The 26,323-nt window shown below is 42.5% G+C and overlaps 1 protein-coding gene and 1 non-coding gene across 7 annotated transcripts in view; both read left to right on the forward strand.

The window, feature by feature from the left end:
• The window catches only part of GLI3 (GLI family zinc finger 3), a 281,417-nt gene that overhangs the window by 233,108 nt on the left and 21,986 nt on the right, over positions 1-26,323 (forward strand). The window lies entirely within an intron of this gene.
• On the forward strand, positions 19,635-19,719 carry TRNAQ-UUG (transfer RNA glutamine (anticodon UUG)). Its single transcript has one exon. It is a non-coding gene; the product is annotated as a tRNA-Gln (tRNA).

Consider the following 26,323-nt stretch of genomic DNA (forward strand, 5'->3'; position numbering starts at 1 on the left):
GCGGGGCTCCGGGGGAATTTTGAAGCGCTTCTCCTGGGGTGACTTCTTGGTCATTAGGCACCATGGATCCCTATGTGTATGTCACAGAAACAATCAGGGCAGTGGAGGCACCTGACGGTTCCCCCTCGAAGGGCTTGTTGGTGCAGTAAATAATCACAGAGGATGATGAGAACTCAGGTCTCCAGCATTTTATTTTGTTTTCAGAGCTCCTGAGCTTCGCTGGAACTCTTCGTTCCCTCACACTTCATGAGTTTTTTCAACCCTGTAATTTGGCTCTTGGGATTAAGTGCTTTGTCTGTACTCATAAAACTCTATAAAGCTGCTGGCCTCTGTAGATGCGTTTAAAGTCAAAGAGTCAGTTAGTTCCAACATGCTGGAAGTTTCTTTCCAAATTTTTTAATTGCAATGCAGTGTAAAATTTAAAAGGGTTTTGGGGGGTAATTAAATGTGTGCAATTAATGTAGTGTGTAATGGCTCTTCCTGTTAATTTTCACAGCCCAAATATTGTTTGTCTTCCATATCCTTTCCAGTCCCATGGGCCTCTTTACTATTACTCATACACTAAGGACATGCCCTTCACAGGACCTTTGCACTTGTGAGTCCCACTGCCTGGATCTATATCTTCTCATAGAATCCACAGACCTTCCTCCAGGCCCCTGCCAAAGTTCTCATATCTGAGAGTCCTCCCTGACCTGCCTGTAGACACATACACTCTTTCCATCCCTCCCCTTAGCCTGCCTTTTAAGTTTTTACAGATCTCACAGTTGAAAACATGACTTTCTTGTTTTTGTTTTAAACACTGTATTGTCTGCCTCCCACCACAAAGCTATGAGCAGCACCATGACCTTAGGAACCTTGTTTGTTCACTGCTGTCCTCCCAGGACCAAGACTGGCCCGGTGTATAGTAAGTGCCCTGTACGACGACTGGTTTTCTCCTTAACACGGTGGCTGCAAAAGTGCGTCTGTGTGTCTTGTGTGTGAATTCAGGGTGAAGAGTACTTTTTAAGCAGGTCGAGACTTTTCTACCCATTCATCCATCTCTCCATCCATCCTTAAAGTAGACTTCTAAGTACTAAAATGATACATAGAAGGGAACCCTTCCAGAGGAGCGTACAACTGACTCAGCCTTAACTGGAGGAAAGTAAGAAGGAATCCCAAAGCAACACAGAAGCATTGAAGTTCAGATAACTAAAAAAATAATAATAATAATCCATAATGCCTTTAAAATAAACAAAACCAAAGGCAACTTTTACTAAAATTGTTACAGATTTTTCTCTCTTCTTACAGTAGGTTTTGCAACAGAGAATATATTCAGTGCACTGGTGTGTGCATTTATATTTTGGATCTTATTTTCATCATATGGATATAGCACAATCACTTAGTCATCCGTGTTTGACATTTGGGAGTTTCCTGACTTTTTTTTTTTATTGTCAGAAATAACAAACATTTGGGTGCCTGGGTGGCTCAGTCGATCAAACGTCTGACTTCAACTCGGGTCAAGATCTCATGGTTTGTGAGTTTCAGCCCCACATTGGGCTCTCTGCTGTCAGCACAGAGCCTGCTTCGGATCGGATCCTCTGTCTCCCTCTCTCACTCTGCTCCTCCCCCCATGCTCGCTCGCTCTCTCTCTGTCTCTCTCTCTCTGTCTCAAAAATAAATAAACATTAAAAAGAAAAAGGAATAATAAACATCTTTGTGTAAAATTCTTTGTTTCTGTTTTGGATTTTTTTTTCAAATATAATCTTGATGATTATAGATGAATTTCAGGATGATTTTGACTAAATGTAAAAGAATATACCACTGAGATTTTGCCTAGAATTTTGTTAAAACCTTAAATTGAAAAGAATCCATATTTTCTCAAAATTCAATTTTCCCGTGTGATTACAGGGTGTTTGTTTTATACCTGAGCTTTCTTTTTTTTTTTTTTTTTAAATTTTCATTTTTGAGTAATCGCTACATCGAGCATGGGGCTCGAACACAAAACCCTAAGATCAAGAGTTGCACTCTCTTCCAGCTGAGCCGGCCAGGCACACTTATGTCTGAGCTTTCTTAATATTTGCCTTCTTATGACCACCTTGCATTTCTTTCCTTGCCCATTCCTGAGCATGAAAGTTTTTCCCCACATTTTTTTCCCAATTGTCTGTTGCTTTTCAAAGGGAAGGTGCTGGGGTTTTGTGTCTGTTCCTATTTATTTTGTGTATGGTTAACCTCCTGAATGCTCTTGATGGCCTAAACGGTTCTGTATTTTATTATCTAATACACGCCTATCACCTGCCAGTAATAATAATTGTGTCTTTTTTCTAATAGATAGGTATTGTGTTTCTGTCTCATTGCATCGGATACATTTTTTGAAATCGAGTCAGATAATTCTGATGGTAGCTGTAAGCCTTCTTTTGTATCCGGTTTTAATGAAGCTGTGTTGAATCTGAATATCATCTGTGTAACTCATTTAAGATGGATAATACTGGGACATGTGAATGAAGTGCCCATCTTTCTTCTGGAAATTTCTAAGAATGTTACCTCAAAAGATTGTCATGTTAGTTACTTCGTTAACTTTTTGCTACTTAGAGAGATTACCATGTGCTATGGTACATTTCTTTGTCACTCTAGAATGTGCCAGCTAAGTTATTATGATATATTACTGGGTTTAGTTGTTTTATTTATAATTTCCATATTTTTATGACTGAGATTTGTAGCTTAGTTTCTTTTTGTGCCGCTTTGGTATCAGAGTCATGCCAGATTTTTTTTTGAACGTTCTAAATTATTTCCATCATTTCTCTCTCCAGAGTACCTTACATAGCATGAAAATCTGGTCCTGGAATATTTGAAATAATATTCCCATAAAAATTTTTGAGTCAGGAGTCTTTTGAGAATAAAATCCTTTAATAACTTTAAAAAGTTTTTCTTATGGTTTGGGTCATATCTGGATTTTCAACCTTCTGAGTTGATTTGAGTTACTTTTATTTTTACCAGAAAGTCACCCATTTCTTTGAGATTTTCAGTTTAGTGTCATCACGCTGTGGTTACTTAAACTCTTCTATAAATGCCCTCTGTGTGCTTAGTTGTCTCACTTTTATTTTACTTAATTTTTTATTTTACTTTACTTTTAACTTTTTCATTTTATTTTATATTTTACTTTACTTTACTTTTATTTTATTTTCTGCCATTTGTCTTTTCCCCCAGCTGCTTGGGCATGTCAGTGATTTCTCTTATTTTCCTTTTTTCCTCAAAAATGCATTTCTGGAATTAGTTCTTAATTCTGTGTTTGCATTTTAATTTGTGTCCTTTTGTCTGTTTTTTAAAAATGTTTTCTCTTTCATGCTTTTCTTGGATTGAGTTTTGCTTTCTTCTATGACTTCTAGAATGAAATGTTCATCTTATTTTTTTTCTTTTTCTTTTTTCTTTTTTTTTAATGTTTATTTACTTTTGGAGAGAGAGAAACAGAGAAGGAGTGGGGGAATGGCAGAGAAAGAGGGAGATAAAGAATCCAAAGCAGGCTCCAGGCTCTGAGCTGTCAGCACAGAGCCCGATGTGGGGCTCAAACCCACGAACAGTGAGATCATAACCTGAGACAAAGTCGGCTGCTTAACCAACTGAGCCGCCCAGGCGCTCCAGTTTTTTTTTTTTCTTTTTAAATGACAAATTAGCGATGTCAGCATTCACTTTAATTCAGACTCCATCTCATAATTTTGACAGTCTTTTGATATTTCAGAACGTTCTCTAGTTTTTTATGATTTATTCAGTAGATAGGAAGTCACTTACTCATCAACAAATATTTTTGACCTGTGGCTGTCAGCCAGGCACCGTTGTGGGTTCTGGAGATGCCTCTGTGAACAAGACTCAGAAATCCTAGCCCTCGTGGAGCCTCTTCCTAAGTACATGAACGGGGAGGCTGTTTGCTTAGGTCCCCTGGGGTTCTGTCTGTGAGTGCATTTAAGCTTATGTTATTGCATAATTTTATATGTAAGAGGTGGGTGTGCAGACCCCGCCTTGAATGAAGTTATTTTCACGTGCTGTGCATTTGTTTCCTTCAGTGTTCTCTGGGCAAGTAAAAAGTAAAGAAAGAGTCTGAGGCAGTATTCATTCATTCAGCTTTTCTAACAATGCTATTCAAAATCTGTTTGTCTCACTTACTCCTTCGTCTGCTTACTGCATCATGAACTGGCACCCTGGTGCATTAAGTCTCACTGGTTATGTTTCTAAGCTCTCTTCCTCGTAACTTTAACAGGTTTGATTGATGTATTTTGATGTTCTGTTATTTGGCAGAGAAAAGTGTTGCTTTTCTTTAAGGATTATACTTTTATCAAGAGAAAACAATTCTCTTTGCTCCACTTAAATCTTTTTGTCCTGAAGTCTGATTTGTTTAATATCAAGGTTACTATCACTAATATCACATCCATTTAGTTTTTAACAATTCTCTATAATGTTGTTTTCAGTTGACCCCCTCATAAGGTTTATGGTTACGTCTATAATCATCTGAGAGATTTTACCTACAGTGGGTCGATTGGAGCTATTTATTTTGAATGGGAATTTTTGTGTGCTTTTTCCGTTCTTCTCTTTATTTGTGTGTGTATGTGTGTGTGTGTGTGTGTGTTACCATATTTTTCTTATTTTTACCATGGCCAATTAGAAAGTAAATATAATGTCCTAAATATCAGTATGTTCACCAATACACTTATTAAATATATGCATGATTTCTAACTACCAAAAAATCGATACCAAAAATAAACCCACATGTACATTATTTTGCAGGACAAATAACTTATCATTTTAAAAAATTATCCCCCCCTTCTCTTCTGCCTTTATCAATTTAATTGGGACTTACAGACTCCATTATCATTAAACAATTACTAATTTTACCGTGTAAGTCACCTGTGTATTGTTGCATATTTTCCCTGTGATATCCACGTTTTCAACAATCTCCCTACTTTGCTCTTTGGTTAATTTGGTCTCAGTGCTTCATCCTCTCATGCAATGGCTTTTCCTGTCTCGGGTTTTTTTTTTTCCTTTTTTGGATCACTTTGTCAACAGCAAAAACTTTTTTTAAAAAAATCTGCCTTTCTGCATTAGTAGCAATTTACATGAGTCAACAGTTTGGGGGAGAAAATTTTAGTTTCTCTTAACCCATATACTTCAACATTTTCCAAAATACGTTCTGCAGAAACTAGTTCTGTGGGATACTGACAGGTGCCTGGCAAGAAGCTAGAATGAACAAAATACATCATGTCTTGTCCCAAGACTCACCTGATCCTTTACTGTCAGTAGGTCTGTGGCCCTTCTGTAGGAGAATGTGTGGGCACAGCCATGAAGTCTGGGAATCTGTACATAGCCAAACTGCATTATCCTGGGCTTGCTTATTTGGAAAGATATTTCAGGTTTTTCTCTCTCTCGTTTTTTAAAAGAAGTTTATTTTCAAAAGTAATCTCCACACCCAATGTGGGGTCGAACTCACAACCCCGAGATCGGGAGTCACACCCTCCTCTGATGGAGCGCCCCCTGTCTTCGTTTTCATTTCTTTATGATGCCAAATGTAGCTAGGTCTTTTTCAATAAGTTCAGGTGTGGCTTATGCTAAGAACATTTTGTTTGCTCCAATTTGATTTCTCTCTACTTTCAGTATTCTACTGATTTTCTTCTGGGACATATATGTGTTCATACTACGCACCTTGATTTAATTTGGTTCAGTTTGGTTTCTCTGGTTTCCATTGGGCTCCCCACTGCCCCCACTGCCCATCTCGCTCTGCTGGCACATGTTTTAACCAGCTCCCTGTTGCCCTCAGCCTTCCACGTACTTTTTTCTCCACTCGATTGCTTTTTTGTGTGAGGCAGCCTAGCTTCTTTTTCTTTTTTTTAATGTTTATTCATTTTGAGAGAGCATGAGCGGGGGAGGGGCAGAGAGAGAGGGAGACACAGAATCCAAAGCAGACTCCAGGCTCCGAGCTGTCAGCACAGAGCCCGACGTAGGGCTTGAACTCATGAACCGCGAGATCATGACCTGATCCGAGGTCAGACGCTTAACTGACTGAGTCATGCAGGCGCCCCAGTAACAACTGCTCTTGATTTCTGCATCTTTCTGGAATTCCTTTATGAGTACATAAGCAAACACAAATATAAATTGTCATTCTCCTCCATGCTTTCTGTGTCTGTATAAACAGAGGCATGCACTTGGCTCAACACAAGCAGATTCCATGCTTGGCAATCAGTCACCCCAGCAGGGTGGAGGTGGAATGTTCCTTCCGCCCATCTAGGTGAGAGACCGCTGTTAGTTCTTCTGTCCCGGGTGCATCGGGTCGTGGTGTGGCCCTCACACATGGCTGGGCTCTCATTTCCAGCGCTGTTCAGCAGTAGGGCTCAGCCCGTGATGCACTGCGTGTTGCTGACCACCCCCTGCTTCTCTGTCTCTGTAGCAGGCCCTGGGATAGAAAAGACTGTTCATTTAGACACTTTTGTGGCATTTTAGTATTGTCACCAGTTTGGCGTCCAAGCGTTGTCATCAGTGGCTCCTCTCACTGAATAACGTGTGGACAAATTTGGGTATTGTCAAACTCTTGCGCTGAGTGCACTAGTGTGACAGGACCTGGGACCACACCTCCCTCGTATACAGATGGGAGTGGCCTGGGAGGGTCCTTCACCATGAGAGAGTGAGGACCACAAATGTAGGGTGCTTGGAGATACAGTGTGTGACGAACATGAAAGGAGTGGTTGATGAGGCGGGAAGAACCACGGGGTGACTTGAAAGCAGTTGTGGTTTTTATGGGAGAGGATATTTGCCTAATTTTGTGGTCAGTATGGTCCCGGTCCCCAGAGCCAATGGAATGCAGTAAAATCAATCAAAATCTTTTTCCACCTCTTCAGATAAGTCCACCTCCTGGTTCAGATGTGTCCAGAGGGCAACATGACTTGATTCAAGACTATGCTGCTTGAGTTAGTAACAGGTCAGTCATGGCCTGAGTTTTCAGCTCTGCTGTTGTTCTGGATACGACAGTGGAAACAGGTGTTCCCCGTCTCCTCCATGTGTCGCCCATGTTCATCCAGATGGTTCCATTTTTTTCATAATAGTTTTTGCCATCGGAGGTTAGACTTTTATGAAGAGTAATTCCTCCCATGCAGTTGTGTCCCATGGAAAGTGAGGAAAATAGAACACTATCCTCTTTCAACAAGAAACCCAAATCATCTGAATAATGTGATTTACATACTAAGTCAACTTCCAACTTTTTCAAAAAACTCCATACTACGTGTAGCAAATTTTGGATACTCTTGAGCAAGATTTAAATCCATGTGCTCATCAAAAAATAAATACACAGGGGCGCCCGGGTGGTTCAGTCGGTTGGGTGTCCGACTTCAGCTCAGGTCATGATCTCACAGTCCATGAGTTCGAGCCCCGCGTCAAGCTCTGTGCTGACAGCTCAGAGCCTGGATCCTGCTTCAGATTCTGTGTCTCCCCATCTTTCTGTCCCTCCCCCACTCACACACTCTTCTCTCTCTCTCAAAAATAAACATTAAAAAAATTTAATTTTATTAAAAATAAAATAATAAAATAATAATTTATTAAAATAATAAATTAAATAAATAAGTAAATAAACCCATGTGCTCATCATACCCCATAGAGGCTGAAAAACCATAGGGGAGGAAATGCAGAGAAGTAAACAGACATTGAAATAGATTTGGTCGAGGGGCGCCTGGATGGCTCGGCAGGTTAAACGTCTTGCTCTTGATTTCGGCTCAGGTCATGACCTCTCGGTTAATGAGATCGACCCTGCCATCAGGCTCTGTGCTGACAGCATGGAGCCTGCTTGGGATTCATTCTCTCTCTCTCTCTCTCTCTCCCCCCCTCCCCCCTCAAAATAAATAAATAAACATTAAAAAAAAGAAAAGAAATAGATTTGGTTGAAAAAGAATACTTTTAGGCGAAAAGAAAGGAAGAAATTAATTGAAGATGTTAGTTCACATTCACCTCAAGCTTTATTTAACAAAAAAGTGATTTGATGTCTGGTGTCTAAAGCTTGAAAGATAATTTGGTGAGCAATGCAGAGGGGGACACAGCCATCGCCTGAGCATTAAGTTGGCTCTGTCACTGTAATTTGTATGGAGCCAATATTATGTTAACACCATTCCCAACCTCTGCCAATAAAATTAAGTGCCCTATTGAAATGCTGCAATTCATTATTTTACTTTCTTGTTAAAAGTAATGCATTTCGTACTTCATAGGCCGATGAGAGGTGTTAAGAGTTAGAACTGGAATATATTTTGGAGGCATTAAGGAAGGCAAAAATTCTCTAACTGATGGCTGTGGAATAGGCCCATTAATGCTTCATTACCAATTTGTTTGACATAACCCATGTCTTGCCATAGTGAGAAGCAGTAGGTTGCCACAAATCCCGGGCATCCTTTGAATGGTTTTTACAGGCTTTCTGGACACTTCAGATAAGAAGCAGTGAAAGAGCTATTTTTTTTTAATATGTGTAAAGAAAATACGGTGTTCTCTGTCACATGCTTGGAATTCGAGCCTGTGGTGTGAATAACCTTAGAAGAGCTGCCATATATTGATTACTTCAGCTGTCTCCGTTTAGTTATAAAATAAATGAAGTCAGCTCTTGGCTCCTCTGACTCCCTAATGGCCACTTCCTTCATTCACCTCCTCTTTCCAAGCATTACCCTAGGACGACCTGGTGAGGCCAGTTGAATTCCGGATCCTTGCCTCTCGCCAAAAAAATCAACAAACAAAAAGACAGTCTCTGTGCATCAGGCATGTAGAAGATGTTCTCAGTCCTAGAGTATAAGCTTCCATGCAAAGTACAGCAAGAAAATATCTGTATGAGAGCTGAATTGAGATAATCTTTTTTAGGGCCTCTAGGTGGGTAAATAGCCTACCACCGCCCCCCCCCCCCACAATGAAATATGAGGAAACTGACATGATTGCATCACATTATGGATTCATATTGTTCAGCTGAGCACCATTTCCTGAGCACCTGCTGTGTGGGGGTCATGGGGAAGGCTTGTGGGCACCAAGACGAAGGAGACGTAGCCCCTCCTCTGGAAGCAGGCTAGGAAGGCCAACAGCCATGCTCATTTAAGATAAATCCACGTAGAATGCAGAGCAGACTATCCTTAGAAGAATTTCAGTGTTCAGGAGAGTTAGGGCACATTTACCATCCAGTTGGGACACCAGCTCTTTCCTTCTTTCCCTCTTTTCTTTGTAAGTTTCTGTCTCATGGTATGTTTCTTCTCCTCTGCTCATCTGATCATATGAATGCCCAGAGCAGCAGTGGCTCTGATAATCTGTGATCTGGAATGATCGTTGGCTCCGCCAGGAATAGTCCATAGCATCCACTTTAATAAAATGTGAACATTGACAACTCCTTAGTCCTAGGCAAGCCCAGTGTAAAAACGTCAGCTGCAAACTTGGCGAAGTCCAGCCACCGCATAGCAGCTTTTAAGGATGTTGTAAAATTCTTTCCATAAATAATGTTAAAGGGGAAAAAATAAAAGCTGAACTTGTCATAAAGTCAGGTTTTCTTACCAGCCTTCCAACCGGCAAGGCAAGGATGCAGTTCTTTTCTGAGAGAAGGCATCTTAGACTTAGATTATATAGTGTATAGAAACATCAGAGAGAAGAAAAACCCAAACCTCTGTTAGAAAAAAATCTTTTTTATATAGCCATAAAAGGGAAATGGTTCCCGCCCACACCACTCTCAGCTGAGATTAAGGGAGTGTCTCTCCCAGCAGCTTTCCAATATGAAGAAATAAAAATCCCAGTGCTTCTGCCCATGGTTTCATGGCCCCGTGGACCTTGCACAGGAAATCAAGGAAGGCTTGTAAAACACTGCATTCACAGAGCTCAACGTTTCGCTTTACCACACTTGCCACATAAGGACGCATCGGCTCAAATCGGAACAAGATGTGATCTTACTGAGAAAGAATCCTTATAATATCACGTTACCTCCCCCTGAAAATTCCCCCAAGCATGTATAAAATCCAGAGGACCTAAAGTGGAACACCGAAGAAAGCCTTTAAGGCTAAAAAGCAAGCTGCGTTTACTTTCCTTGTATCATATTATATAGACATATTACAATTATGTCCGCGATTAAAAGCACTGTCATGCTGCATTATGAACTGTTCTTATGTTTAGGATTAGATAACTCTTCCCCCACACCCCCACGGATTCCTTTTATGTCCTAAGGGCAAATCCTTTCTCTTGGGTCAGGAATGTAATAAGGTAGGTTTTCCTCTCTCTGGGATATTGTGTCTGTCTCACTGTGTTTAAATTGATGCAGAAAGCTCTTCAGAGCAAAATACAGTATTTTCTTTGTATATGAGCCAACAGTTGACTAACCCACAGGGAATTCTCTGTGTTGAGCATTTTAAAGGCACAGGTTGGGTATGTTTGAACTGCTGAAGCTCAGGGAAAACCACTGGGAAAATGGCCATGGCTCTGGGAAGAGCTGCCTTCTTTCTCACGTGGTCTGGGTGGGGGGGGGAGGCGGGGAGAAAAAGCACTGTTCTAACCAATAATTTTTTAATGACAAATTAAGTCAGGAAAAGTACCCCGCTTATTTTAATAATACTGGTGCAAGACAGGAATAAAGAGGAATTGCAGTTTGCGTAAATGGAGGTTACATAGAATTTAAAGGCATTTAGCTACCTAAAATGAGTTCCCTAAACAGTTTTCTCTCCATCAGACCTATGAATTGTTAACACATACCTCCTGGGAGTTGAACCACAGACCATGGTCTCCATAACCAGCAAATTTGCCATTTGAAGTAAAAGGGAATTTCTCCGGTTCGGTATCTCCTTCCAGACCACGAGCTGCCAGAGGTCAAGGCCATTGCCAACCAAGGATAACTTATTTAACCCCCATAATGTTGGTTATGGTTTTGGTAGTACCCCAGAGTCTAGGATCTTGGAATTCATACAAAGTATAAGCAGTATACAGTTTGTGTGTGTGTGTGTGTGTGTGTGTTCGTATACATGCCCAAAGGGATATATGTTTTCTTCCTTCATTCCTTCCTTCCCTCCTTCTTTCCTTTCTTCAGGGTGCAGGTCACCCTCTCTTGACAGTGCACTTTCTGTAGCATTTAATTTTAAAAAAAAAGTCCCCCCTCTGATGAGCCCTTTGGCTCTTTATTTCTGACAAATGAGTTGACTCTTTCTTGACCTTGAATCTGCCGCTTTTTTCCCTCAGCCTCATCTGTGTGTAGGTAAAAAGTTTAGCTCTGGATTCTGTTTTGATCTCTTCCACAAACTTGTGGGGCACTAGTAAGTAAGTTTCTGAACCTCTCCGAGCATCAGGAAAATCCCCCTGTAGGAGGTAAAGGGTCAGAGAGAATGAACCACGTGGAAAGACATTGGTCAAGCAGGCCCGGTATAGAAGTTGGTGTGAGCAAAGGTGTTCAGCACACAGCCTGCCTGCCCCGTCCCTAGAAACAGAGGAGAGGAGAGGGCAGAGCAAGAATGATCATAATGCTGGCCAGCACCTTCGCGTGGCCTTGTGCAATGGATTTCTATCCATTCGTGGGAAGGGCCTCGATTAGGAGGGCCTGGGACCAGCGCTCAACTTGACTCTTTCTTAAAACATGCTGCTGCTCCTCATTGTTGTAGCTGAGTTACCTGAAAATTGAAATGCACAGAAACCACTTTGCAGGTAATGTAGATAAGATGGCAAATAGGACACTTTTACTTTAAATATCCAGGTGACAAGATTTGGACCAAACATTGAGTTTCAATTAGCTTCAGTCTCTGGGTTTTTTGTTTGCTTTTTTTTTTTTTTTTTAGTACATTCACTATTTTTCCCCTACAGAGTGTTAAAATTCATAACGTTTTAACCAGTTTCTGCACTATTATAATTACACTATATTAATATTCTGTTAATATGCAGTGTGGAGGCAATTTGAAAGGTCAAATTAAACTTTTTAAAAGTTGCATGATTGCACAATGTATACTGGCCACGTTTTCCTAGGAAAATGTGCTTATAAAAAAAAATAACGTTTTATAGAATCAAACCCCCAAATTAAAAGCATATTTTTAGGAATAAATTAGCAATTCTTGAGAAATCAAATTTTTACTTTGGCGGAGAGGTAAAAGGCAAAACAAACACAAAATCCAGGAATGGCTCAAATTCAAAGAAAGTCACCTCCCCCGGGAGTGATTTCACCATGTGAAGAAGGATGGTGCTTTAGCACAAGGGGGGCTAACTTCCCAGTTCTCTTTTGTGAGGGCCACAGATCATTTCACACACACACACACACACACACACACACACACACACACACACACACCTTTAAAGTTGCCAAGTTTAAACCTGTGTTTTCCTTATTTATTTCTCCAATTGAAACTCTGTCTGAGCAGCCTTACTTCCTCATTGCTGTCTTTTCCCATGCTTTAGTCATGGTAGGGGGCGAAATTTCCATTACATTAATGAGATTTTCACAAGCAGATTAAAGATGAAATATGCCCTTCAGTCTTCTGCGATTTAACAGCCCTGCATTAGGAAGAAATCTCTGTATAAACTATCGACAAACACAATAGCCAGGGGGCAAAATTCCAGGGAGACAGAGTAGAGCCTAATCACAAGGGTAACTTGACCTTTTTTTTCCCTCTCTCCTTCATCTGAAGCATTTTGAATTATTTCAAGAGAAACTTAGCAAAACTTCAGATGATTTGACTTCCACAGGATTAGGACTTAAATGCCAGAGCCCCTACCCCAAAATTGTATCAACATCGTGATGGCAGGCAAAAATAAATTTTAGAATTCCTTTTCATTAATACGTATAGGAACCGACTAAGATAACTCTGCATTATGTCATTACTAGCTCAGAACCTCAATCTACAGTCACGGCATAAAAGGGGGTTCTGTTTGGTGGACCCTGAAGGCGTATGGGAGGCTGAGGTTTATCGGATTGTTGAGAAAAGAAGAATCACAGGAAATTGCTTCTGTTTCCTGTGGCTTCTGGTTCTCAAAGCACAAATGGAAGGCGATGGGCTGGGGGTAACGCTGAGAACTGGGCCCACATCAGTTCTCAACCTGGTATTTCCAATAACACATTCCTCTAACAAATATTTATTGAGCATTTACTATATGCTGGGCACCGTTCCAGGCACTTGGAACACATCAGGGAACAGAATCAATAAAAATCTCTGCCCGTGTGGAATTTACATCCTCATGGGGAGGCAGACAATAAATCAGAAATAGTCTGTACGTAAAGTATAGTGTGTGCGAGGTGATGAGGGCCATGGGGAAAATCCAGCAGCCGAGGCCAAGGGAGTGGGGAGTTCAGGGGTGAGGAGGGTGTACTATAAATGGGGTGATCAGTCTCATTAAGGAGGTGACATTGGAAGGAGGACTTGAAGGAGGTCCAATAATCTTGGCTTAGTGACCCCGTCCCAGATGAGAGCCAGGTGTCTCCAGCTACATCGTTCAGTCTCAGGAGTGGACTTTTCCTTTGAGGCACTGGTTCTGCACTGCTTCCGTGCGCTGCAGGGGCCAGGTCTCATGTGTCCCCTGCCCGCACCCCGTCCATTCCGTCTTGCGGGCACTCAGGCCCTGGTGACCATGCTGCAAGATGCGGGGAGCAATCTTTGCTTCTCCAGCCCTGCAGGCCTCCTCGACGAAAGGCTGTTACGAAGAATGGAATTTTACAGACAGCTCAGGGGAATCACGGAGGGTCCAAACCAGCAAAGAGCTTGTAATAATGGACACTTGTGGTCTCTGTCTAAGTTCTTTAGTCCCTTCCAGCATGGGAGTTACACATGGTCCACTTGTCCTTCAGAAGCTCCAAGCTCCCCCATGATGCTCTCTTCCCTATCTGATTCCCTAAAACATACTACAGCTGGGAAGCTGTTGCTGCTAGAAAGCCTAACTTTTGTTGTCTTAGCTTATGCCCGGGGGTCCTCCGGATACACCCAGGGCACCCCCTTCCCCACTATTGCATGCAGTCTCCTTTGTCCCTCTTCCACTTCTGTTTCATTCTGTTTCTTAAACACTGGTTTCTAATCATCTCCAGTGACTTCCTTCATCCTCCGCAAAGTCTCCATAGGTCAGGGTCTTTCACGTTGGCCTTTGTGAAGTCCTTAAGATTCTGTGTGTGGGGGTCACCAAAGATAATATGGCGTGGGGAAGGGGGCTGCCCTCCTCCTTCGCTTAGGCCTTTTTCAGATTCTTAAATCTTGAGACTTGTCTTCTTTGCCGGATGTCCTTATGGAGATGTCCTGGAGGTACTTGCATTATGTCTTGCCCCAAACAGAAACATCATCTCTTTCAAATTCTCCCAGAATCTCTCAAGCTAGAAACTTCAGTATCACCTGTTCCTCCTCTCTCTAATTCACCATCCACAAACTATCCCAAATTGTCTCTCAATCTAGCTCTTTCTCGCCATCTTCTTGGTGGCTGTCTGGGGCATAGGTGCCTTAGAGTATCCGGCACCCCTCATGGTTTTGCACCAGCCTAGGTGGTAGCAGAAGTCCTGTTGCAGTATACTCCCTGCTCCCTCCCTCACCCCTCCTGTATTATGTACATGGACATGCACCCATGCGCGCGCACACTCACCCTTCCTGTGTACATGCACACACATGCACACACGCACACCCTTCCTGCACTATGTACATGCACACGCAGGCACGCACACTCACCCCCCTGTACTATGTACATGCACCCACACACACACGTACACACACACCCCTCCTGTACTATATACATGCACATGCACACGCACATACATTCATCCCCCGGTACTATGTACGTGCACACACACATGCACACACACACACACCCCTCCTATACTATATACATGTACATGCACACGTGCACACACATTTCCTTGTACTATGTACATGCACACACACACACCCCTCCTGTACTATATACATGTAGGTGCACACGGACACATACACTTATCCCCCTGTACTATGTACATACACACATGTGTCCCCCTGTACTATGTACATGCACACGTGTGTGTTTACACATTCAGCCCACGCTCAGTGGCATTTGCCAACACATCATGATCTTCCTTGACCCTGGACCTCTGTAGCTCTCTCTCCTCTGGGATACACTTTTCTCTGTGCTGGGTTCCCTCTCTTTATTTTGGATTCAGCTCATTTACCTGCGTGTGAAGCCTGCCCTGACTTCATTCTGTCGCCACTGTAGTTAAACCACTTGTTTCCCACTCACCCCACTTCAAATATTATCTCAGACACAGTGCACATGCCTTACTCTTCTTGTCTTGCCCCCAGTATACGAATGAATTCCTATATCCTAGTGCCTGGACCAATGTTCTTTCTATAAACTCTATGCTTTCTACTGACATGATAAAGGAAATTACAATCTGCATATGGAATAGTTAGCATGTTCCCATATCATACAGGATATTTTATTCTTATATACTCACATGTGCCAGCAATAGGGACTAAGATGTTTCGAAGGGGTCCTGTACACCAGGGTGAATAAGAGTTCATTGAAGAGTGGCGGAAAAGTTCCACACGTTGAAAAGCTTGCTAACATGGAGATGTCCCTTCCATCCTGTTTTGCTAAGACAAACTGGCAAAGCCAGGGGCCTTGAGCTTACTAGTTTTCTGTCATGTGGGGCCGTGAGGGAAGGAAGAGGGTGGTACATTCCTTTGGGTGGCTTGCTTTTTATTTACAATGGTGTCCATGATGTGAAAGCTAATTTTTAAACAGCGCTCCTTTCTGCATTCCAACAGCCACTCTTGGACGAAATCCAGTGGACATGTCTTACTCAGTGTTGCCTCTTCAGGGTTTAGCACAGTAACTGTGATATCATAAATAAGCATTGAGTTAATAGTGAATGAATAAGTCAGCTCAGCGGGGACTTGTGGGCAGATTTCCAAGTGGATAATTTTGCCTGCTTGCCTGCCTCCTTCCTTTCTTCCAATAGCTCTTGAGATTTGCCTGGGTTTCTGTCATTAGCAGCCCCCACCCCTACTTTGCACACATACACACACACTCACCTAAACTCCCATTGACTCTGAAGGAAGACTCCCAGCACTTTTCAGGCAGGAACCTCCCCTAGCAGTGTAGTGGGAAGAAACCCTCAGGGACGAGGTTGGGTCTGGGCTGGCACCAGAATAACTCTGCCTCATGTCTTCAAAGGATCCCAGGAAAAAAGAGTCTGGACTTTTCTCCAAATAAAATAGACTTTCATTTGAAATTCAAACATATTTTATTGTATCTGTCATTATTTTGACAAATATTTTAGACCTCAAAATTAGGGTTTAAAAATTTATCAAAGTGGCATCTGGGTGGCTCAGTGAGCTAAGCATCCGACTCTTGATTTCAGCTCAGGTCATGATCTCACAGTTCGTGGGTTCAAGTCCCACATTGGGCTCTGTGCTGGAACTGTGGAGCCTGCTTGGGATTCTCTCTCCCTCTCTCTCTCTGCCCCTCTCTCTTTGCCCCTCCCCCATGCATGCTGGCTCTCTTGCTCTCTCTCTCAAAATAAGTAAGCCTTAAAAAATGAATAAATAAAATGAATAAGAGTTTGTAAGACAGTATGCCAGTTTCAAGGCCAATTGTTGTAATGTCCAGAATCAGTCTTCAGTAATGTGGATGGAGCATAGACACTTTTATAAGGGCGGTGAAGAGAGACCACCCATTCAAATCCTGTCTCATCTTTACTCCTCTGTGTTTATTGTATTCTTGAATTTCAAATGTCCTCACAACCACACTATATATTCAGGCTCTTTCCAAAGGGCAGTGCCCGTATGCTCCATGTGGATTGCCAAGATCATAAAAATTAAGAACTAATTAAAGGCTAAAATTTTTTCTGCTTCTAGATAATGGAAACTCTTTCTGTCTTCCATCTCAAACAGGAACAGTTTACATCTACCTTTTTGCATTCAGGGAGACTTTAAAATTGAGTCTTCCTTCATCATGTGTATGGGTGTGTGTGTGTGTGTGTGTGTGTGTAAGCATTAAACTCCTTAAAATTAGAAGTGCAAGGAGTCCTGTTATAATTGCCATTATATTATTGTACCAATCCAACCTACCTTTTAAAGTTTATAACAAAAGAATTGCTTTGACCATAGGTTGAAGAACACAACTACTCTACAAAAACTAGCAGGAATTATTATTATACAGAGAAACTACCCATTAACCTTCTTTTCTCTTCATGGCCAAAATCCAGGTCCATAGAGTGGGAGGATTTTAATCCCGGGGACACAGTTAGACTTTTGAAATCTTTAATTTGGTGATATTTGCCATTACTGTGGATGGTAACACTTTCCAGATACACTGGGTTTGTAGGGATGATCCATTCCTATGAGTGACTAAGGATACATTTTGTGGCCATCTTTCCTGGGCCCTGTGGCCTTAGTCTAGAGCCAGTTGAAGAACCAGAAGGTGGGGCTTTCACACTGTGTCTTGGGAGCTAGTGCTGTGATCAGAAACGTTGGCACTCACTGTATTTGGTGGATTGGCTCATTGCAAAAAGATGAAAAATTTAAAAAATGTGTTTTGGAGATTGGTTTTCCAAACTGTTTCATCCCATGATGACACAACTAAGATTATCTTGCCTGTCTGCAGTTAGCAGTCTTATTTCTAGACGGGTGTTACTAAATCCTAAATCTTTACTTGCTTAACTCTTTGTATTTGTCTTTTTGGCAACTGGGCCCCCAGTCCATCTCCTTAAGATGCGTTTGTATTTTTATTGTTATTTTGCCTCAAACAAAAGTTGGTATTTGGAAGAATAAGATAAAAAACAAAATGTGCCCAGTAATTTGTACAAAGGATGTAATTTGTAGAAAGAAAGTAATTTGAAAGATGCGATGAAACCACTTTACCTCTCTTTTTGAAATCTTGGTGGGATTTAAATGCTGGCCCTTCCAGAAAAGTTCTCAAAAGGTTTTTTGTTTGTTTAACAAAACACCTTATTAAACTATAAGAGAACCTTCTTAAAAGAGAAGAGTTACATTTATGTTTTGTGAAATTTTTTTTAATGTTTATTTTTTGACAGAGCGCTCAGTGGGGGAAAGGCGCAGGGGTGTGGTGGAGGGGGGGTGGCTAGGGGGTGGGAGGAAGATCCAAAGCAGGCTCTGAGCTGACAGCAGTGAGCCCAATGCAGGGCTCGAACTCACGGACCATGAGATCATGACCTGAGCCGAGTCAGAGTCAACTGACTGAGCCACCCCTGTAAAATAATTTAGAGTTCAGAGAACAAAACTACAAGAGATCAAGAACTTTTACAATCCTTACAAGGAGTTAGAGGCCCTGAACCCATTTTCAAGAATGAAGATGTTTTCCTTTTAACTGAGTAATATGAATAACATTAATCTATATTAACGCTTACATTTTACTTTTTAAAAATTCTTCTCAAAAATGAAAATTTCCTGTGGTGTTAGGTCATCTTACTATGAAGCCAGTATACTATCGTTATGTATACATGATTCTGAGCCAGTACCTGCCACACTTCTGGAGTGGGAGGAGATACAAGCCAGGTCACTTATATCGCAAATGAGACATTTACACCTGGTAATTTTATAATTCAAGGTAACAACAAAACCAAAAATATAAAAATTCTGAATTGACTACCCTTGAATTTGCCATAAGATTTTAGTACATGTTAAACTATATAATGCATTAGAAAATACCAGATTTTTCAAATCATGCCCTATTTTGCTTGAACTCACTTGGAATAATACAAGCGTAGGATGTTTTAGTGTTGCTTCAATCTCTGCACAGAGTTCCCTTTTCTCCGTCTTTCTACTCATCTCTACAACTTGAAAGATGAGGAAGGGATATACAGAGAAGTAGTCACTTATGTGACATTCTCAGGTTGTTAACTCTGAGTCCAGTATGAAATCCACCAGGAAATATTGTATCATTGAAGTATGTTCTACTTTAACTCTATCTGTCTGTGGATCGTGTGTGTGTGTGTGTGTGTGTGTGTGTGTGTGTGTGTATGTGTGTGTGTGTGTGTGTGTGTGTGTGTGTGTGTGTGTGTGTTAATTCTGTAATAGAAGTTAAGATTAAGGTACAGCCTGGTGCTGCCAGAGAAACCATTTGCTAGGCCCAACCCCTACTCTGTCTGGAGATGGATGCAGGAGAAAGTCAGATCCATTTCTCAACCACTTTTCCTCTGTCCACCCACAATCCCCTGTCACCAAAGTCCATCACCAAGTACAGTAGACCCTTGAACGACACAGGGGTTGGGGCACTGACCCTCCATGCAGTGGAAAATCTGTGCATAGCTTTTGTCTCTCCCAAAACTAAACTACGAATAGCCTAATGTTGACTTACCAAGAACATAAATAGTTGATTAGCACATATTTTGCACATGTATTATTTACTGTATTCTTATGATAAGGTAAGCTAGAAAAAAAGAAAATGGTATTAAGAAAGTCATAAGGAAGAGGAAATAAATTTATAATAATGTACTGTAAAAAGTCTGCATATAAGTGGACCCATGCAGTTCAAACCCCTGCTGTTCAAAGTGTTCAAATGCACACTTTCATGGTTTTTTTTTTTTCTTTTTTTTTTTTTTTTTGGAGGGAGGAGAGGGTAACATCTTTATTGACATACACTTACTATACCTTGTGTGAGGCAAACATGTTAACCACTACACTAGGGAAACCCTACCTCATATACCATGTGATTCACCCATTTAAAGTATACAACTCAGGGGCGCGTGGGTGGCTCAGTTGGTTAAGCATCTGACTTTGGCTCAGGTCATGATATCATGGCTCGTGGGTTCGAGCCCCACCTCGGGCTCTGTGATGACAGCTCGGAGCCTGGAGCCTGCTTCCGATTCTGTGCCTCCCTCTCTCTCTGCCCCTCCCCCACTCACGTTCTGTCTGTCTCTTTCTCTCAAAGATAAATAAACATTAAGAAAAATTTAAAGTATACAACTCAGTGTATTTTGATATAAACACAGAGTTGTGCAACCATCCCCTCAATCAATTTTACAATGTTTTCATTAGAAAGAAAGAAACCCCATCTCCCAGTCTCTTTGCAGCCACAGGTAACCACTAGTCTACCTTCCTTCTTTCTTTCTTTCTTTGTTTTTCTTCTTGAAAAGATTTTATTTTTAAGTAATCCCTGCACCCAACGTGGGGCTCGAATTTACAACCCCAAGATCAAGAGTCGCATGTTTTACCCACTGAGCCAGCCAGGCACCCCTGGTGTACCTTGTTTCTATAGAGACCTGCCTATTATGGGCATTCGTATAAATGGAATCATACAATCTGAGTCCTTTTGTGACTGCCTTCTTTCACTTAGCGTATTGTTTGGGTTCACCCACGTTGTAACAGGTGTCGGAACATCATTCCTTTCACTTTGAGGGGGAATGTGATGGAGCTCCAGTGCGTGGAGCATACCTCCAGCCAACGGGGTCAGGGTGGCATTAAGGGTGGTATCTTAAGTTAGTTTCCATTGTCTAATTGCAACATTGGGAGGCCCTTTGTCTGACATTTACCTTCTTTTAAAAAACTTTGTCTTCCTCACACATAAAAGAAAATAGTTTTGTTACAGATTTGTGCCTTGAAACAAACAAGATTTGAATACCTGTCAGAAGGACTCCATTCATTTATTCCTTCTTTTTTTGTTTTAATTTTTTTAATGTTTATTTATTTTTTGAGAGACAGAGAGCATGAGCAGCGGGGGGGTGGGGGGGGGGGCAGAGAGAGAGGGAGTCACAGAATCTGAAGCAGCCTCTCCAGGCTCCGAGCTGTCAGCACAGAGCCCGACATGGGGCTCAAACTCACGAACCACAAGATCATGACCTGAGCCGAAGTCGGACACTCAACTCACTAAGCCACCTGGGCGCCCCTTCGTTTATTCCCTCTTAACCAGGAAGTGGACTTTTGCTTTTTATCTCTACCTAATTCTTAATATTCATAAACCAGAAAGAAGAAGAGAATGCTGTTTTTTACCCAACGTGTTGAGTCCTTTTGATATTTCTGTGTGTAATTTTTTAGTTATATCAGAAAACTAGAAGGTGGCTGGAATACTTGTATAAACCAGCATGGATTCAAACAATTGTGTTGTGAGGTCTTCGTGGAGATCCCTCCTACAGCAAGCATCACATACTGTTAGGAAGATTGATGGGTGCCAACAAAACCGTTTGAATTATTTTATTTATCTAAAATTAAAGTGCATATAGAGATAAAGGGCCTATTTCAGCTCTGATAGTCTGAGGCTGCTGCCTTTTTCTGCTTCTGCCTAGCAATGCCGTTAGAAATCCTAACATAGGGTACTGCTAATGGAATCTGTGTCACGACAGTTGTACAACTTTCCAGCAATGGCCCATGTGTGACAGAATACACAAAACAAGAAGGCGTATGTCTCCTTTCAGATGAAAGGTTTGAAGGATTCTTGCAGTTTCTTGGAGACAAGCAATTTCAGTTTCTCAAATCAGCTTTAATAAAAATTAAGCTTTAATCCGTTATGAATTATTTTTTCCTCTCTCTTTTGCAGAAATATTTCTGGACTACTAAGAGATAGTACAGTTGACTCTTGAACAACATGGGTTTGAACCGTGTAGGTCCACTTATATGTGGATTTTTTTCAAGAAATATAGTGCAACACCATAAATGTATTTTCTCTTATGATTTTCTCAATAACATTGTCTTCTCTCCAGCTTACTTTATTGTAAAAAGACAGTATATAATACACATAACATACAAAATGTGTGTTAATTGACTGATTACACATAATATTAACATAATATCGGTAAGGCTTCCGGTCAAGTTTTTGAGGAGTCAAAACTTCCATGTGGATTTTTTACTGTGCACGGTGTCGGCACCCCTAAATCCTGTGTTGTTCAAGGATCAGCTGTTACAGATCGATAATATAAAGTCAAGATTCAAACTGAAAATGGAGCTTATTTAAAATTGTTTAGCTGCTTATAGCCCATCCTCTACCAGAATAGGGGGCCTCCTTAACCTACGTCCTCAGCAAATCCCTAAAAGTTAATAAATTATTGAATTCTGTTAAATGTATTCACCGGCTCAAACCTAGGTTATGAGCTCACCTGGTGGCCATGCAAAAAGATTTAGAATTGAACATTTCTAGTTTCTGAGAAGGCAGGGTTTCAGTTCTATTTCCTTCAGTTTTAAAACAAACTCACGAAGGGGCACCTGGGTGGCTCAGTCGGTTAAGTGTCCGACCGGCTCAGGTCATGATCTCGCAGTTTGTGGGTTCGAGCCTCACGCTGGGCTCTGTGCTGACAGCTCTGGAGCCTGCTTCAAATTCTGTGTCTCCCTCTCTGTCTGCCCCTCCCCTGCTTGTGCTCTGTCTCTCTCTCTCTCTCTCTCTCTCTCTCTCTCTCTCTCTTTCTCTGTCTCTCAAAAATAAACATTTAAAAAATAATGAAATAAAATAAAATAAGATCATGGCATCAAATAGTGGAGTGTTCGTGGGTTAAGATAACAGAGAAATGTAGCAAAGGGATGAATCAGAAAGAGTCCCCAGGCTTCAGTGAACCCAACCACCTGCAAGCCCATAATGCAAGTTCCATTGTCTTGAGCATTCGTATATGAGATACACTACTTTCTGAGTCTTTATTTTCTTTTCCGTCAAAGCCGGGGTGCTGTGTATGTGTGTCTCCATGTGTGTGTTTGTACATACCTACGTACATGGGTTTGTGTGGAGAGAGATCGGACTTGAGCGCCGTTCTACTGAAGACCGCGCAGTCCGCTTGTTACGCGTTCCCCGTGCTGTGAAAAACTTGGCGGCAGCGCACTTTGTGGAAGCCTTTTACATCGGTGACAAGGTTCTGTGTTATCTGAGAAACAGTAGAAACTGACAGAAAGACTAGTGTGTAAGGTATATGCACAGGGGAGCCATGTGGACATGGTGGTGAGGGTTGGGTCCCAAGTTTTTACATTTCCTGCTGTCCCTGGTTTTCAGTGGGCGTAACGGTAACATTTTCATTACAACAGTGGGAGTTTACCTTCTTGATGTTAAGGAGCTGTCTGATTTAAAGACTTTAATTTTAAAAAACAGGTTTTTTCATGTTCAGTTTTCAGAGAGAGAGAGAGAGAGAGAGAGAGACAGACAGACAGAGTGCTAGTGGGGGAGGGGCAGAAAGAGAGAGGGAGACACAGAATCCAAAGCGGGCTCCAGAGCTGTCAGCACAGAGCCCAACGCAGGGCTCAAACCCACGAACCGTGAGATCATGACCTGAGCCGAAGTCAGACGCTTAACCGACTGAGCCACCCAGGCGCCCCTGATTTAAGGACTTTGTCTGCTGACCAGTGTGCTACGCTAGCAGAGTTCGAACGGGGATGAGAGAAGCTTCCACACCCACCTCGCGCCCGGTTGCTCAGATGGAAGCTGCTTACCCGTCTAGAAACCTTGTGCTTTCTGAGTGGGAATCGGCGGGGAATCTGGCAGAAGGAGAGGGAGGCAGATAGAAAGCACCAGAGTGCTTCCAAGGTTCACGAACCGCTTGAATAGCAGCTTTATTTGGAGAGCCACGAACATTCGGGGTCGATAGACCACACGCGTGCATTTCATCTGAAGGGTTAGCAATTAGACTGCAGAAGAACTGCCTGCTCTTTACTGGGAGTGAAATAATGAAGCCAGAAGAAAGGATTCTGATTAGCTTCGTGAAGTCCATTGTGGCTTCCATTTTGCTGATGGTGACAGAAAAGCTTCCCTTCCCCCATTTTCCTTCGGGGTCTTTCTTCCCACAGCACTGAAGCCTCCGAGGCTGATGCAAGTAGCTGGTTGCCTCCATGGCCAGGCGGACAACAGAGAGACTTCTCCCACCTTCCTCTGCACCCCGAGGCTCCACGGGGAGCAGACAAGACGGGAATGCATGCCTGGCCCTGGCTCACCTTGCTGCAAACACATCTCAGTGGGGAAACAGCAACTTGGCTGGTTTGCTCTGGGCACCTCAGATATATTATTTGTTTCATCAGCCATCAATTTCCAGAGGCAAAGGCTTACAACACCGCTTGGAAAATGGAATCATGGAGAGGCTGTGTGGTGGGACCCGGCCTTTTCGGGGCAGTTGCCTGGTCCTGGCATCCCCATCCTGTTTGTTCAGACAGGGAGAGTTTTGAGCGGCCCGGCTGAGAGAGCTGACATACAGCACCGTAATTTACATCATCTATCTCTTTCTGGAGCTTGGGCCTCTGGCAAATTGCATGTCTTTGTGTTGGATTAGTTTGGAATTTAATCATGCATTATTTTCCCTCCCAATTAAATTATTTATATATTTGATTAACGTTTTCACTGCGAGGAAGCCAAATGTTCAATGAAACCACAAATAAACACATGCCCATTGAATTTCAGGCCAGCTTCACATGGGATCATTCTGTCTGTGGAATGTTAAGAATTCACTCTGTATAGCCTTCTTAGCTACCTGGGATTTTGGTGAGCAAAATCCACCCCATCCTAGGATCACGATGCAGGGGGAGTCTGTCTGGCTTAGGTCCCTCCCTTGTTTAGCCTAGCATCCTGGCTTTTTTCCTTCCCATGGCTTTTTATTTTCCCTGCACTGAAACCTCCCTCCCTCTAATTTTACTTCCTCAGGCTTGAGAGCCAGCCTGACCAAGAAAGTCATGGCTCTGGGGCACTTGGGTGACTCAGTCGATTAAGCGTCTGACTCCTGATTCTGGCTCAGGTCATGATCTCACAGTTCATGAGTTCGAGCCCCGCATCGGGCTCTGTACTGACAGCACAGGCCCTGCTTGGGATTCTTGCTGTCCCTCTCCCTTCCCCTCCCCTGCTCATACTCTTGCTCTCAAAATAAAGAAAACTTTTAAAAGAATGTCATGGGCTCTGCTAGTCCAAGGAAGAGACTGAAATCACCTAATCAGGGGTGAGCAGACCAATGGCCCACAGGTAAGGTCTGGCCCACTGCATGATTTTGCACCGCCCTTGAGCTAAGAATGGTTTTTACAGTTTTAAATGGTTGAAAAAAATATTTTGTAATGTTTTATTTGTTTTTGAGAGCAAGAGCACAGCAGGGGTGGGAGGTGGAACAGAGGATCTGAAGTGGGCTCTGTGCTGACACCAGTGAGCCCGATATGGGGTTCAAACTCATGAACCATGAGATCACGACCTGAGCCGAAGTCAGGCGCTCAACCAACTGAGCCACCCAGGCGCCCCTTGAAAAAAATTTTAAGAGTATTTCTTGACATGTGAACTGCTCAGTGTCAAGGATAAACAGCTGTACCTGTTCACTTACACGTTGTCTGTGGCCGTTCGCCTAAAACAGCGACAGTTTGAGTGCCTACAAACTTCTGACCACCAAAGCCTAAAATAGATTACTGTCTGGCTTTTTACAGATAATGTTTGCCGACACCTGATCTCTGGTTCATCACCAAGATTTAACAGACAAGAAAACCAAGGTTCAAGTGGGAGAACTGAGCTGTCCAAAGGTACACAGCTCATCAGAAATTGATCTGGGAGGCATCTTCCGATGCCCACCCCGCACTCTTCCCACTGTAGCATAGGGTCCGCCCTAAGATGAGCCCTCCTGTGGACACTCGCCACAGAGGCCAAAGCAGCTTGGGAAAGAAACGTAAATATTTAGGACCCATGGACATGTAAAATCTATGATTTCTTAGAATTTGAATTTTCACTTGAAATCTAGAGCCAGGAAATGTGTTCAGCTTAAAATGCATTTGAGCTGCCCAAGTAGGCAGAAGGATGCATCCGTATTTCTGTAGAGTAATTGATTACGTCCTGTGCTCAGCACTTGGACCTGGGCCCTGCCGGCTGAGGTGGTAGGATCTCATTTCAAGAAAAATAACTTGTGGTCTCACTCCAAGTTTTCACTCGAGCAGTTTCAGCAAATTATAAAAGCATATGAGATGGAACTCAGGTCTCCTGTACAGGGACCGAGAAGGAAAATCCCCATGATGCTAACCTTTGGGAAAGTGAGGTCGCTCCTACTTCCTGGTGCAGATTCTTCTGCGTCCCTCCCCATGTGGGGATGCAATGGCTGATCTCCATGGGATCCCCGGATTAGAGATCATCCCAGAGGCCAAGATCAATGAGAGTTGTTGAGGTATAAATAGGAAAGGGGATCTTTTAGTCACTGTGCTCTCCAGCTCCTTGTCAGTTCTCTTCTCCAGCTTTGCAGCGGGTCCCTCCACACCTTTGTAGACCGCTGCTGTGACTTCCCAGCCTTCCGGTTTAAACCTCTCCTTCAGAGCCTTCCGTCGCTTGGCATGCACTTGAGGGGGCTGCTGGGGTATTGGCTTCTCCTCAGTTGCCTCACCCAGAGGAACAGACCCCTTCCCTCTCCTCCTAGAGTCTCTGACTTCACTGGCTACCCTTGACGCCTCCCCTGTTGCTCATTCCAGCTCCCCGCCCCGAGTAAGGCCCGTTAACCTTGGTACTCTGTCCTTGGGGGCAG

Source organism: Panthera pardus, unplaced genomic scaffold, assembly GCF_024362965.1.
Source record: "Panthera pardus isolate Hobbes unplaced genomic scaffold, ASM2436296v1 HiC_scaffold_8, whole genome shotgun sequence".
NCBI classification, from domain to species: Eukaryota; Metazoa; Chordata; class Mammalia; order Carnivora; family Felidae; genus Panthera; species Panthera pardus.